The sequence below is a fragment of the Triturus cristatus genome, chromosome 5_2 (assembly GCF_964204655.1).
Source record: "Triturus cristatus chromosome 5_2, aTriCri1.1, whole genome shotgun sequence".
Taxonomy (NCBI): domain Eukaryota; kingdom Metazoa; phylum Chordata; class Amphibia; order Caudata; family Salamandridae; genus Triturus; species Triturus cristatus.
The window spans coordinates 17,053,177-17,066,996 of record NC_140588.1 but is presented as its reverse complement, the minus strand read 5'-3'; the positions used below and the strand labels follow the sequence as shown (position 1 = coordinate 17,066,996).

Here is a 13,820-nt window from a genome sequence, read left to right as displayed (position 1 = left end):
CGCTGCCTGAACGTTGCTGCTGGGAATCGTAAGCAGACAATGTGCAGGCGCTGCTGAATGTGTCCCGGTGTCGTAATAATTACACAGGGACACGTTCAGCATATTTCTGTGGGGCCCGACTTCTTGGCAGGGGGGGGGACAGTGTCCATTCTGTGAAAAGAGTGGATGGACGTGGTGTACCTGGGTGTACCCCAACTCCTGCCCTGCCTGTTCCGATGGTCTTTAAATGTATTCATGTCAAGTACCATCCCACACTGTGTCATTCGGACTTGCACTTAGTTCAAAGTATTTTACAATAACATTAATTAGTGCGTTTTGTGCAAAGTCTGCACTGTTTAAAATACATAAACCCAATATTGACAAAACAGAATAGAGCATGGCAAATGCCACAAGCGCAAAATTTAATAATCATTTATTGAAGACGCTGGAGAAGGACCAAAACAGATTAGCGTATGGTCTTCTATCAATCCGGTGTTTGTTAAGCAGGACTATTCACCCGTAAGAGTCTCAAGGCGCGGGGGGGGGGGGGGGGGGGGGGGGGAGGTGTCGCGGGTTCCAGTCCATCAAGGAGGGGTTCTGTCAAAGAGCCAGATTTTGAGGTTTCTTGCGGAGATGGGGAGCGATGTTGTTTGTCTGAGGTGGAGCGGAACGTCGTACCAGACTCTGGCCGCGCGAAAGAAGGAGCGGCCTCCAGATCTGGTCTTTCTAGTGCGGGGGACCACGGTGTAGGAGAGCTGGGCTGATCGTAGGGTCCTTTGGGGTGCGTGGAATTTGAGTCGGCTGTTCAGGTAGGCTAGTCCGGTGTCGGCGAGGGCCTTGTGAGTGTGGGTTAGCATCTTGAAGGTGATTCTAGCTTCGATGGGGAGCCAGTGGAGTGTGAGCAGGTGCTGGGAGATGTGGCAGTGTCTTGGCAGGTTGAGGACCAGTCTTGCGGAGGCATTTTGGATGTTCTGTAGCTTGCAGGTGAGGTTTTTGTTTATTCCGGCATAGAGTACGTTGCCATAGTCGAGCCTGCTGGTGACCAGGGCGTGAGTGACGGTCTTTCTGTGTTCGAGGGGAATCCATTTGAAGGTTTTACATAGGAGGCGGAGGGTGTGGAAGCAGGAGGACAGAACGGAGTTGATCTGGCGGTCCATTTTTAGCCCTGAGTCCAGGATGATTCCAGGTTGTGTGCGTGGTCCGTGGGTGTGGGCGGACATCCGAGGGCAGGGGTCCACCAGGTGTCGTTCCAGGCATCGGGGTTTGGGCCCATGATGAGTACTTCCGTTTTGTTGGTGTTTAGTTGTAGGCAGCTGTTTTTCATCCATTTGGCGACAGCTTCCATGCCTTCTCGAAAGTTGTGTCTGGCGGTGTTGGGTTCGTTGGATAGGGAGAGGATGAGTTGGGTGTAGTCTGCGTATGGCACAATGTTGAGTCCGTAGGTTCTGACGATGGGGGCGAGCGGAGCCATGTAGACGTTGGAGTGTAGGGCTGAGGGAGGACCCCTGGGGGACTCCGCAGGTGGTAAGTGTAGGGTCCGAGAGGAAAGGGGGAGGGGGGGGGGGGGAAAGAGTCTGACCCATTGCGTTCTGCTGGAAAGAAAGGAGCGGATCCAGTCGAGGGCCTTGTCTTGGATCTCTGCGTCGTGGAGTCTGCGTATTAGGGTGCGATGAGAGACTGTGTCGAACGCCGCTGAGAGGTCAAGGAGGATGAGGGCTGCTGTTTCTCCTTCGTCCAGTAGGGTGCGGAGGTCCTCTGTTGCGGCAAGGAGGGTGGTTTCTGTACTGCGTTTTTTTCTGAAGTCGGATTGGGAGGAGTAAAGGATGTTGTGCTCTTCGATGAATGTGGCGAGTTGGCTGTTGATGGCTTTCTCGATGACTTTCGCTGGGAACGGGAGCAGGGAGATAGGTCTGTAGTTTTTTAGGTCGATGGGGTCGCCGAGGGTTTCTTCAGGGGGGTTGATCTCCGCATGTTTCCAGTCGTCGGGGAACGAGGCGGTTGTCAGGGAGAGGTTGTTGGTGTGGCAGAGCATGGGTGCGATGGTGTCGGTGGCTCTGTTGAAAATGTGATGGGGCAGGGGTCCGTGGGGGCCCCGGAGTGGATTGACTTCATTGTCTTCAGTGTGTCTTCGGTGGTGAGGGCTGTCCAGTTGTTGATCGCTGGCTTCAGGGTGTCGGGGGTGGTTGGTGAGGGTTCAGTGTGCTGGTTGTCTTCGTCTAAGTTGCCGTAGATGCTCTTGATTTTGTGGTGGAAAAGGTGCTGAGTTTGTCGCAGAGGTCTTGTGAGGGAGGGATGTTGGTGGACTCACTTGTGGGTTGGGCAAACTCCTTGATGATGTTGAAGAGTTCTTTGCTGTTGTGTGCATGAGTGGAGATTGTCTTCTTCAATCGCTTTTTTCCTAGAGTGGCTCCGTGAGAAAAATGATAGATGAGAATTTGGCCCGAGTATTTGCAGGTGACTGAGACTTTTAAACCACTTCACCATTCACTTTTTGTTGGTTTAGGAGGACATTTGTCGCATTAAAGACCCGAGGAAGGGAATCATCTTGGGGCCCTGCTTGCTGCAGTAGGAAGCCTGAACTCACAGGAGCTTCTTGAGATGTATGATGTATGCAAACAGATTTTCCTTTCCCCACAAATATATACTCCATTATTTGTACACAAGGCTTTTGTGAAAATGTTCCTAATGTTCATGTCATTGAAGCTAGATCTCATGGATGAACAAGTAGAGATCCTGCTCTGATCACCACCTGATTGCGCATCATTACATTGTTGGTTTTAGCAGCAGCCACAGTAGATGGCGGAACTGGCGTTGTGGGATAGCAGCTCTGATGGACCACGTATTCTGTATTCTGCACAAACACACAGGAGCTTATTTGTTTGTATTTTGCTATTCGAGTTCTATTCCTGCACAGGTAACCATTTTAGGGGTTTTTTAGGGCAAACATGCTGCCAAGGGGAAAGGAGTACTGAAGGCTCCGAGAAGACACCTCACAAGACAAAGATTTAAGTCAAATGACCTGGAATTGAAGTATGTAACTTACAGTTAAACGGCTGTTTTGGCAGAGATGCAAAAAACGTGAAGGTGGTTCAACCAGGCTGTGGAGGAGGTTAATATGTTAAATTGCGGAGTGGAGGAATGGGAGGAAGAGAGAGAGAGGCCAGAAGGATTGCCAGGCATGGCCTCTAAAAATGAACAGGGCTGCACTGGCCCCCCTCGCTTACAAATGAAGATGGAAAATGGAGACTCAGGAGAAGGTCATTAATAGTAGGTTTATGTCCACGTATATATGGTTATACACCATTTTGCCTGAGATGTCAATGGAGTAAATCCAGGGCTAGGTGACCCTGTGTGATTTTTTCTCCTATATGCTGTGAAGCGCTCCGATACCTTCGGGTCTGGCTAGCGCTATATAAAACCTCTTAAATAAATACCAGCATACCGAAAACCAGAAAACTGCATCCATATCTCACACTTCATCATCCACCACAGCGCTAAGCGCTGCGACCCACAATACAATAACCACACCTTTGTGGCATCAGCACAACATGGAAGCGCTTCCTACATAGGATCAATACAAAGACAACATCCTCGCAACCACACATCTTACACGATGTTGAGGGTTCTACCCATGGTAGCCTTCACTTCAGTGCCCCATATAAGATAGTGAGCACAATAGAAATGCTGCAATAGCATACTTCACTCTCTGCTGCTAATGTGTGTGGACATACCTGGGATGCCTATACATGTCAGATCGGACTTCAAGCGAAAGTTGATTCGAAAGAACATTAGCAGGGAGAAGGATCTTTTTGAAAAAACATTTCTTTCCAAAGACGTATTTAAATATTCGAGTAGTGGTACAGCTTGTGCCATAACTTTCATTGCCAACCGGATGACGGGAAGTTGATTTCTGCAATCTATTGGGACATAAATGGTTCCAGTTGAAATATGGCTGGTAACAGCGGTGGTAACCAGATTACGGGATCAGACTCGTTTTACAGACCACCAAAGGCTAGTCCTGCCTGAAAACCTAAGTACATTTCTCTCAATTAAAAAGCACAAGTTCTTGCGATTGGAGTTCTTAAATAAGGACCACTGCAACCCACAGCTACATTCTAAATTCAGTGGGATACCTGAAAAAAGAAGAGACGTAGGACAAAGGGGTGGATTTTGAACACTTGAGGGCATAACTGGGCCAAGAATACTTTTGCCAATAGTGGTGCATGAAACAAATGTCTTCCCTACTACTTTGGTATTTGCGAAGCACTAGAGGACGAGGAATTGGTGCCAGACCATCCTGGAGATGGCTAGGGAGTGGCTACTTGATAAAAATGCACCTCGCCAGTTACAATGATTCTGAAGAAAGCTGCTTATTGTAGATGCCAGCAACGGTTCGACCTAAGAATATGTAGGCATCATGTGGGTTCTATATGATGAGAGACAGCAATACAGCGACAGCTGTAAGTGATGGCTAAATGCAAAATTATGGATGGCCACATACAAAGAAGCAAGGTTACCTTTTATTAGGTGCAGGTGGGGTGGGTTATGGCTTTTGATAATGTACCTGTGCTTATTTCTAAAAATAAGTTAAAAAAAAAAAAAAAAAAAAAAACGTTGCTACCATAATGATTCCTGAGTCTCCATTCACCTTCCAAAAGTTCGAAAGGCCATGCACCTCTCATTGTGCCAATTCTTACCTCATACATGATCACTCTTTCATATGACAAAGTCCCTGTGGAGTTCACATTTGCAATGATTACTTTACTTCGTAAAAACCAACACTGTACACGCCTGATCCCACGAACTACAGTCCTATATTGCATCTGTCTATTGTTATAAAAAAAAAAACAATTCTGGGGCTCGATTCAAACCTTAAATTGCATTAACTGTTTGTAGATGGGCTTAAGCCGAGAATTGATTGGGCTCTAAACGTTCAGATATTGGTTTTCATAGGACGGTTCGAGAATTGCGCAATTCTTTACTTTCCAACAACTGCTCTTCGACCTTTGAACCAAGAAAGCATCACTATTCCCTGTCCTTTCATCCACATTTGAGCCTCTTGCCTGCCTTATCCAGGCTCACTATGAAATACCTGGGGTGCAGCCAGAAATTGAAAAAAACAAGGGTCACACTGACCCTTGGCATCGGCACTGAAATATATTTAGGAGGAATAGCAATCAGTACTGCTGGTAACGCAGGCACACATCAGGATAGAGGGAGATTTTGTTCCAAGACTTTATCCAGGTGATACTCAGTAACATAATGCAGAGGGTCCAGCATCTAAGAAGCAGGATATACAATTATAGGATATCAGCCTGTTGTGCACCAACAGGCCCTTGACGGTCCTTCTCATCCTAAAGGTCAAAAAGGTCAAGAATCAACTTGGAGGGTATGAAACCTGCTCTGGACGAGATCAGGGCCCTTTCTAGGTGTTTTGCCGCCCTAGGCGAGAATTTAAAAATGCTGCCCCCTTCCTTTTATTACCATCCCTCTTTCCCCCTGTCATCCAGGCTAGAGAGGCACACCCTCTACTACCGAAGCCTTCTACGTTACTCTCATTTACTATCAGGAAACACTATCACAACAGTCTGTCCTGCAAACTACATCAACGAAAGGCCCAGGCCAGACCGTTACGGTAGCCATATACTCACAGAACTATGTACACAGTTGCCCAATAGAGCCTTGTGTTTAAATACCACCGAAGCGTCAAGTGCACCTCGTTTTCAAAACCAGAAACAACAAAAATAGTAACTTGCACCATCTTCCAAGGCCAGACCTAGTGGTTTTGCCAACACTTTTTTTTTTTTTTCTTTCACTGAGGCACTTGAAATAGTTATCATCTACCATTGCTCGGGTGCCACACATTTGGCTAAATGAGGAGCTAGGATTACAAATCGGGGTCTCCTGCTCAGCAGCTGTGATTTTACCGCATCCGCTCTCTGTAACACACCAGACTACCATAAAGAAGCTAATGTTCAGTTTCTTGTAAAAGTCCATTTTTACACGACACTTGATGTAGAGGAGTGCATGTGAGGAGTATTTTAAGAGCTCAGCAGTTTGGCGTAATAAAGGAATAGGGGTACTGGGATCATAAATGGGTGTCTCCAGGACCACATGTTGATCAAACGGGAAGTGGGGTCTACTTGTTCGTTAACTCCTTGCAGGCCTGTGGAACTCCGATGCTAGCGGAAGCAAAAGGTCTGCTTTTCAATATATACGGAATCGAAGTATTTAAAATAATGTAATATCCACTTAGAATCAAAGCATACAAATGTATATAAGGGAAGGTCACACTGTAAAGAAACAATCTTCGCAGTGTCCGAGTGCTAAATATGGTCTATATCTCAACCTCACAGCCGAATTTTTCATGATGGAAATCGATGAATGATTAGATGGATCCATGAATGGCTGGATAGATGGATTATTCTGTGAGTGAACAGAGGAATGTTAGAAGTGGAAAATAAACTGTGCAAATAAATTAATTAATGGAAAAATAAATCATTTAAACGAGAAGTGATTGCATGGCTATGTTGTGAATGCATTAACAAATGTGTGCAGGAATGAATACATGGATGTGTGAATTAACAAGATAATGAATGCATGCGCGAAGGAATTCGATGGCACGCGCTGTACACCATAGTCTGGTTGCTAAAGATGAGACCTTGTAGATAAAAAGAAATTGCGCAAAACTCGATTTCTAAACAAGACTCCTCCACCCACCTCCAGCTGTAACCCACTTAGCTAATGGCAGCGCTCACCTGAAAACTCATCCCTTGTGTTCTGGTGTAGTTAGCCTTGGTCCAGGGAGTAAGGGGCCACCCTTGAGTGCACCCCGTCGCAGGAGTGCCACCTGGCAGCAAGGGCCGCTGCTTCATGTAGGCTCTGGCCCCCGAGGAGCTCCAGTGCGCCGGAGGGCTGTCATAAGGCGGGTGGCAGTCCATTGCGCTGGCCAGGGCAGGCGAGGAGGGCAGGGGGCTGCTGCCACTGCTCCGTGGCAGGTAATACCCCCCCCCCCCCCCCAAGAGGGGCAGCTGGCCATGTAGCTGGCGCCAGGTCTAGGGGGCATGTGGTGGGCGCCGCCGAGCCCATCCAGGCCCACGGAGCCAGAGCCCCCCCGAGTGGCAGCCCAGCGGGCCGGGGGCGCTTGGAAGTCGAAGACCCCGAAACCCAGGCCATTGACCATGCGGAACATCTACATGGCGGGCTTCAGCGCCTGGCACTTGGACCGGAAGCTGCGGGGCCGCTGCCAAAAGAAACCCTCCTCGAACATGAACTCTGAGGCCGGGTCGATGGTCCAGTAGTGGCCCTTGCCAGACCGGCCCAGGCCCTTGGGCACCTTGATGAAGCACTAATTGAGGGAGAGGTTGTGGCGCACAGAGTTCTTCCAGCCCTGGTAGGCCCTTTGGAAGAAGGGGAAGCACACCTGCAGGAACTGGTAGATCTAGCTCAGAGTCAGGCGCCGCGCCGGCACGCTCTGGATGGCCATAACAATCAGCACGATGTAGGAGTAGAGCAGCTTCTCCGGCCGCTGCAGGCCGGCGCACGGCTTCTTGGACTTCGACAAGGCTGGCGGCTCCATGGGGGCGGTTGGTGGGTTCAGCAGGCCCTGCTGCGCGGCTCCACTGGGGCTGCAGGGCCGCAGAGGGGTCCACGGGGGCAGGTGCTGCTGGTGCAGGGCCGTTTCTACCATTAGGCGAGACTAGGCGGCCGCCCAGCTTTACTTTCGTAGGTTCAAATTAAAAAAGAAATCCCCCTTTAGCCACCCTAGCCCTTTTGCCACCCTAGGCAGCAGCCTAATCTTGCCTAATGGTAGAAATGGCCCTGGGCGAGAGGCTGGGTTCAGGGTGCAGAGTGATGACCAGCAGTAATCAAAGAATCTAAAGATGCTGTCCAGACGGCCTTCCCCAGCAGCCTTTCCCCTTCACAAATGTCTCAGACAGCTGCTTCTGTGATGGCCACAGTCCCCGAAGTAATACAAAAACTGGCGTACCCATTTAAAGGTTGACCATAATGTTCAAAATGACGGGCAGGGTTTGTGACACTCACTGAACAGGAATCTGACCAATCTTCAGGTATCTGTTTTAAAGTTAAACAGAAATGTGACTGGGTGATGTGGGGAACATGCATGGACCACTTCATCTTTTTTGGGCATTACAGTCCTACAGCATCAGCCATGGCCCCATAACAGCTATGAAGGAGAGCACAGCACTGCCCCATTCACACAACCTGCAATCCAGCCTAACACCCAAGTTTGCAATAGATCCTGACAGCCATAGGCGACATAATGTTTGCACCCAACACCAAAGCTGCAAAGACTCAGCGAGCAAGCACTACACACATGTACTGCATCGTCAGAGGTCGTGGATGCTAGATGCACCTGACAGAACCCCTCACCTCCCCTCCAGCCACCTACCCAAGCCCTTTTAGGCTCGCCCCAATGTTCCCCCTGGTTAAGTAGGCGAGTGCAGGGCACAGGTTGTGGGGTACATGGATGGGATAATCACTGCATCTGCTCTTACAAATATGCAGATTGGTTCTATTCCGCTGTATGGATAGAAGGCTGTTATTGCTTTTATATTCCATTTTCCATCATAGCATAGTGAAGGTGTGTGACTTAGGGCTCAATAACTCCTTTCCCACATAAGGTATCCAAGCCAAATTTGTGTCCTTTTTTCCAAAATCCTGGGGAGTCTAAAGGCACCCGGGTTTGTGCACTCCCCTGGAGAGGGCACGAAAAAAAGGCAAAATATAACAACATTGAGTATGTTGTGAAAAATAGGGAAAAAAGTGCTTCGGATAAAAGTGCCAGGTTGATTTTCCCTAAAAATGGCATCAACAAACTGTTTGTTGTGCTAAAATCACCATCTTCCCAACTTTCAGGAACAGCAAACCTGGGAAAATAACTTTTTACTTCAATTTTGTCATTTTTGAAAGAGGTAGCCCATTTTTCCTATTTTTTGTGCTCTCAACCTACTTTCAGTTTGTGAAGGAAACCAGTGTGAAACCCATGGGTGATCCAGGAAAGCTATAGAATTCAGTAAGGGGTCATATGTGCAGATTCCTCAAGCTTCTTCCAAAGAAACTAATAGTTGAAATAAAAGACATTAAAAATGAGTAGGAAAAAAGGGTCATTTATGACAAAGTTTTCATCTGTAATTATTTGTCACAAATGCTGATTTACAAAAGCAATATACCATTCTTTCTGCTAGACCCTTCTGGTTGCGGTACATATACAGCTTGTAGGTTCTCCTAGAAACCAAGGTACCAAGAGAAGACAACTGAGCGGCAGCATTCAATGGTTTCTCATTGTGTAACTAATTGGGTGAAATGTAAAGGGAAAACGGGTATCAAGGAAACCTACGTATTTCTGAAATGAGCACAAGATGATGAGTTTAGGGCAGTGATATTTTGTACATCTCTGAATGTGTGTGTGCCCATAGTAGTAAATGATTTAGAGGTTATTTTTCAAAATGTCTTCTTACACTGGCTTACATTTGGAAGACATAAATGAAGTGAAATCCTATTGGTAATAACAAATGTTCTTCTATTCTATGCTGAGCAAACACAAGGAGATAAAGGACAGAGCGCCAAAATTTTTCAGACACTCACCTCCAGTAACAGATCTGGGTTGAATCCATCATCTTTCTTTAGTGCACTTTGCCACCCTAGTTCAGACACAGCTATATGCAAATCAGTCTTGACCCTGTGCCTCATGGGAACAGTCCAGCCCGAACTGGCAAGCCATGTCTTCCCTGGACCGGAAACAAGCATCTTGGGACCAGTTTCGGGATAACAGCTCTCATCAGCCAAGATAGCTAAAATCCAGTGGCAAAGTGAGCAAGGGACCCACGTCTGGGCATTCCCTGCCAACTTAGGCGAAAAAAGCAAACACAAGGAGATGATGGACGGAGCACTGAAACGTTTCAGACACTCTCCCCCAGTCACAGATCTGGGTTGAAACCATCATCGTTCTTTAGCTCACTTCGCCACTCCAGTTCAGAGACAGCTATATGCAAATCAGTCTTGACCCTGTGCCTCATGGGAACAGTCCAGCCTGAACTGCCAAGCCATCCATGTCTTTCCTGGACCGGAAAGAAGCATCCTGGGACTGGTTTCGGGCTAACATTCTATGCTCCCACAACAGTTAACAGCCCAAAACACAACAAGGATATATCACATTTTTCCACTCAAAACTGGCACTTCTTTTTCAAAGTGTGTAGCTGTGGATTTCCAGCCCTACCTCAGTCGGCACCTAGGGAAACCTAGCAACATTGTACATTTTTGAAAAATAGACACCTGGGGAAATCCAGGGTGGGCTAACTTGCATGGCTCTCACTAGGTTATTTTTACCCAAAATCCCTTGCAACCTTAAACTTGGACTTAAAAAAACAGTTTCTCACAATTCTGTGATGGAAAGTTCTGGAATCTGTGGGGAGCCACACATCTCCTAATACTCGGGAGTTGCAACATGCCCCCCCCCCCATAAGAAGAGTACCCAGCGTTACCCCGCTTGCGCAGATACAAAATGCTGTGCCATTTGTGGGGCTATGCCTAGTGCTGAATGTTGCATGCACTAGGCCCAGCCACACAAGTGGAGCAGCGTTTTTATCAGCACAAGTGTTTATAATTGCGGGTGGTAGCAATTTTGTGGATTCCTCGATTCCTGAAGTTTCCATCACAAAAGTGCAAGGAAACTGTAATTTCAGGCAAAGTTTGAGGTTTGCAGGGCATTGTGGGTAAGAAAACTTCATGGGATACTTGCAAAACACACCACCCTGGACTCCCCTCGATGTCTAGTTTTCCGAATTGTCTGGGTCCGGTAGTTTTCTTCAAGTGGCGGCCTACCTAAGCCCAAAAAGTGCAGTCGTTCAGAATGGCACGGGGGAAGATATTGGGATTTAGCCAACATTCCTGGCCTATATGGAAAAAAAAAAAACACACAAAAGACTCAAATGTCCTCCCTATTGCCTGTAGAATGGGATGTTATAGTCTACAAGAGAGCAGAAAGACTGTTGAGGCTTTAGGGGCAAGGCTGAGGCCCAATGTCCGGATGGGCCAGAAACACCCCATTATATTTTATAATAAAAATTAAAATGAAAAATTAGTCCTGTCATTCACTGGTGTTTCTGTCCTCAGAGGCAAATTGGGGCATACTCCTAGTCTACACCTGGTGGAGGGGCAGGATGATTGGGTTGTCTACTTTGGGGTGGAGGTATGGCCAATGCCAGAGTGTAATGCCCCTACCCTTTTCTTTTTCCCCAAATGCAAAATGCCTGATGTCTAGTTGGCTTTCAACACGCCCAGGGGCAACTCTTCAATTGGGACAAACTTTCTATCTGCCCCTGGGGAGTGTGGGGGGCAGAAAGGCACTATTGCCCCTTCGGAGGCAATGCAAAGGTTCGATCGAAGGGTAGGACACCTCCTATTGGTTCCATTTTAAAGTCCCTGGTGTTTAGTGAGCTTTCTGCCCCACCTGGGGTGTAGATTAGGAGTCCATACCCCTATCCATCCCCCAGAGGGGCCAGAAAGTCTATTTTGCCTTGAGATAGAGAGAGGTCAGGCCAATGCCAAAGGAGGCCTGTTTGCCGAAACAATACTGCATACATGCAGTCCTCGTCTAGTGGGTTTTCTGCCCCACAAGGGAAGCAGATTGGGGGAAATTGCCCACATCCACCTCCAAGAGGGGGCAAAAAGGACTGGTGATCCTTTTTTTGAGGTGAGGGGCACTGTCATACCCATGCTGGGCAGCCCTCATCCCTATGTTTTTTCCCTGGTATCAAGTAGACTTTCTTCCCCCCGGGGGACAGATTGGGGATAATCACCTTTAACCGCCAGTTAGAGGGGAAGAAAGACTGTCTGTGCCCTTTCTAGGATAGGATATGGCGATCCCCATAATGAGCAGCTTCCACCTCTATATTTTTTTTTTTTTTAAGTTACCCTGGTGGGTTTTCTGCCTCCTCCGGCCCCCCCGGGGAAGGGAGCAGATTGGGGATAATCACCCCATGTATTGGGGGTGGTGCAGGGCCATGCCCTGGTAAGCAGTCCCCACCCCAATATTTGCATTTAGAAAAATGACTGGCGTCTAGTAGGCTTTCGGAGGTAATCACCCCATCTGCCCATCGGGGAGCACAATCCCTTGCACAAGGGGCCACTCCCCCTGTCCCTGGTGTCTAGTGAATGGATCCCTGCTTTGGGATCGCTCTCCTGTCACGATTCCCAAGTAGGGATCCACTGGGCAGACATTGGAAAGGAGATATTCTCCCTTTTCCAACAATACCTCTCCCATGAGAATCAATGCTCAGGGGACTGAGATATGTTACAGAGCACTGATTCAGTGCAAGTGAAACAAGCCCATACGCTCCTTTTACTTCCTATTTTGGAATGTAATGAAGTCAGGCGCACTGGGGAGGAAGTGCGGCCATTGGCCGCACCTAAGGGGTTAAGACATGGAACTATCCTTTCGCCATACCCTCAGTTTTCCAAAAACGAAATACTACAACCCAAAGGCAAAAGGTCCTTTCTCAGTTTTGGCATCTTGTGTGGAACATGCTTCCGCTTCACATTCACATCATCTCCAGCATTTTCAGTTGAAAAAACTGCAAAACCACCTGGCTTTTTCCTTCTTTTATTTGAGAGTAGGCATTTTCTGTACGCCTACCCAGTGTTTACTATAGCTATGCCTGCCATTTTAGTACCAAGACACCCTTACAGGTGCATTCCATCAGGGCTTTAAGAGGGCTGGATCCTGTCGGTGCTCAGAACAGGCAGTTCCATAAAAAAAAATTTTTTTTTTTAAAACGGTTCCCTATTGGACTTTCCATTTTTTAGCTCACTCTCGGAGTGTAAAAAAATCTTAACTCTGCAGGAGTACCACACTTCACTGGCCTTTAATGCAACTTCAAAGAGACTAGTTATAGTTATTACACAGTTTCATCATTACAGAATTGAAGCATTTTCAATATTATATACAGGTCATTGTTGTTACTTACTTCTGTTACGCAGCTAACGACCATTGACAAAGCCAATAAATAGTCCTGGCTTGTCTTAGGTGTATCTAGTACAGCAGATCGTATACTCCTGTACTTCTGGAATATAGGGACCATCTCTAAAGGAAAAGGAAGCAAATAAATGCCACAGAGTGTGGGTGAGGCTTTTCCATCTAAATCTTTTTGTGGAGCTTCCTCTTCCTTTGAAGATAGTTCCGGTATTCCAGAATTAGTACAGGATTATATGACCTGTCGTACTTTTTGTGGTTATGAGTTTCACTGTAGAGGATGTACGGTAGAAGTCCACTAGTATTCTTGTTGTGTGAGGTAGTTAGGTCTATTTAGGTCAGTTGATGCATTGTAACTGGATGCAATAACAGAAAGGTCCAGCAAAATACCAGTCGGGCGGTACACTTTGCTGTGCACAAATCTTTAGCTTTCATGTTTAAGCCACGCTCTTAATTACATCGGCCACGTCCCTTTGAGAGACACCCCCCCCCCCCCAAATTTTTTCATCCATCTTAAAGCTCTGCATTCCACAAACACCAACTAAATATAATAACTGCTTATTGAAATAGTCTTAGAATCAGTTTAATATTGCCATATTACACATGAATATATTTGTGAAATACCTTTTGGTAGAATGTAAAGTAACCTGACCAAATGACCACATGACTAGTCATTAATCAGATATGTTTGCAGGGAGAATATATATATATATCAAATCTGCAACAAACATCTTATCTAGTCACACATTAGGTAAGCACGCTGTAAATAAGTAAATAAAACAATTTAAATTATATTTTTTGAAAGCGTAAACTGGCATCTAACGACAGATGAAGCTGGGTACTAAAC

At 46.9% G+C, this 13,820-nt stretch overlaps 1 protein-coding gene and 1 pseudogene across 1 annotated transcript in view; both read right to left on the bottom strand.

Annotated features, from left to right (window-relative positions):
• The window catches only part of DAP (death associated protein), a 177,156-nt gene that overhangs the window by 69,503 nt on the left and 93,833 nt on the right, over positions 1 to 13,820 (bottom strand). The window lies entirely within an intron of this gene.
• LOC146822595 (forkhead box protein F2 pseudogene) lies at positions 6,721 to 7,669 on the bottom strand (annotated as a pseudogene).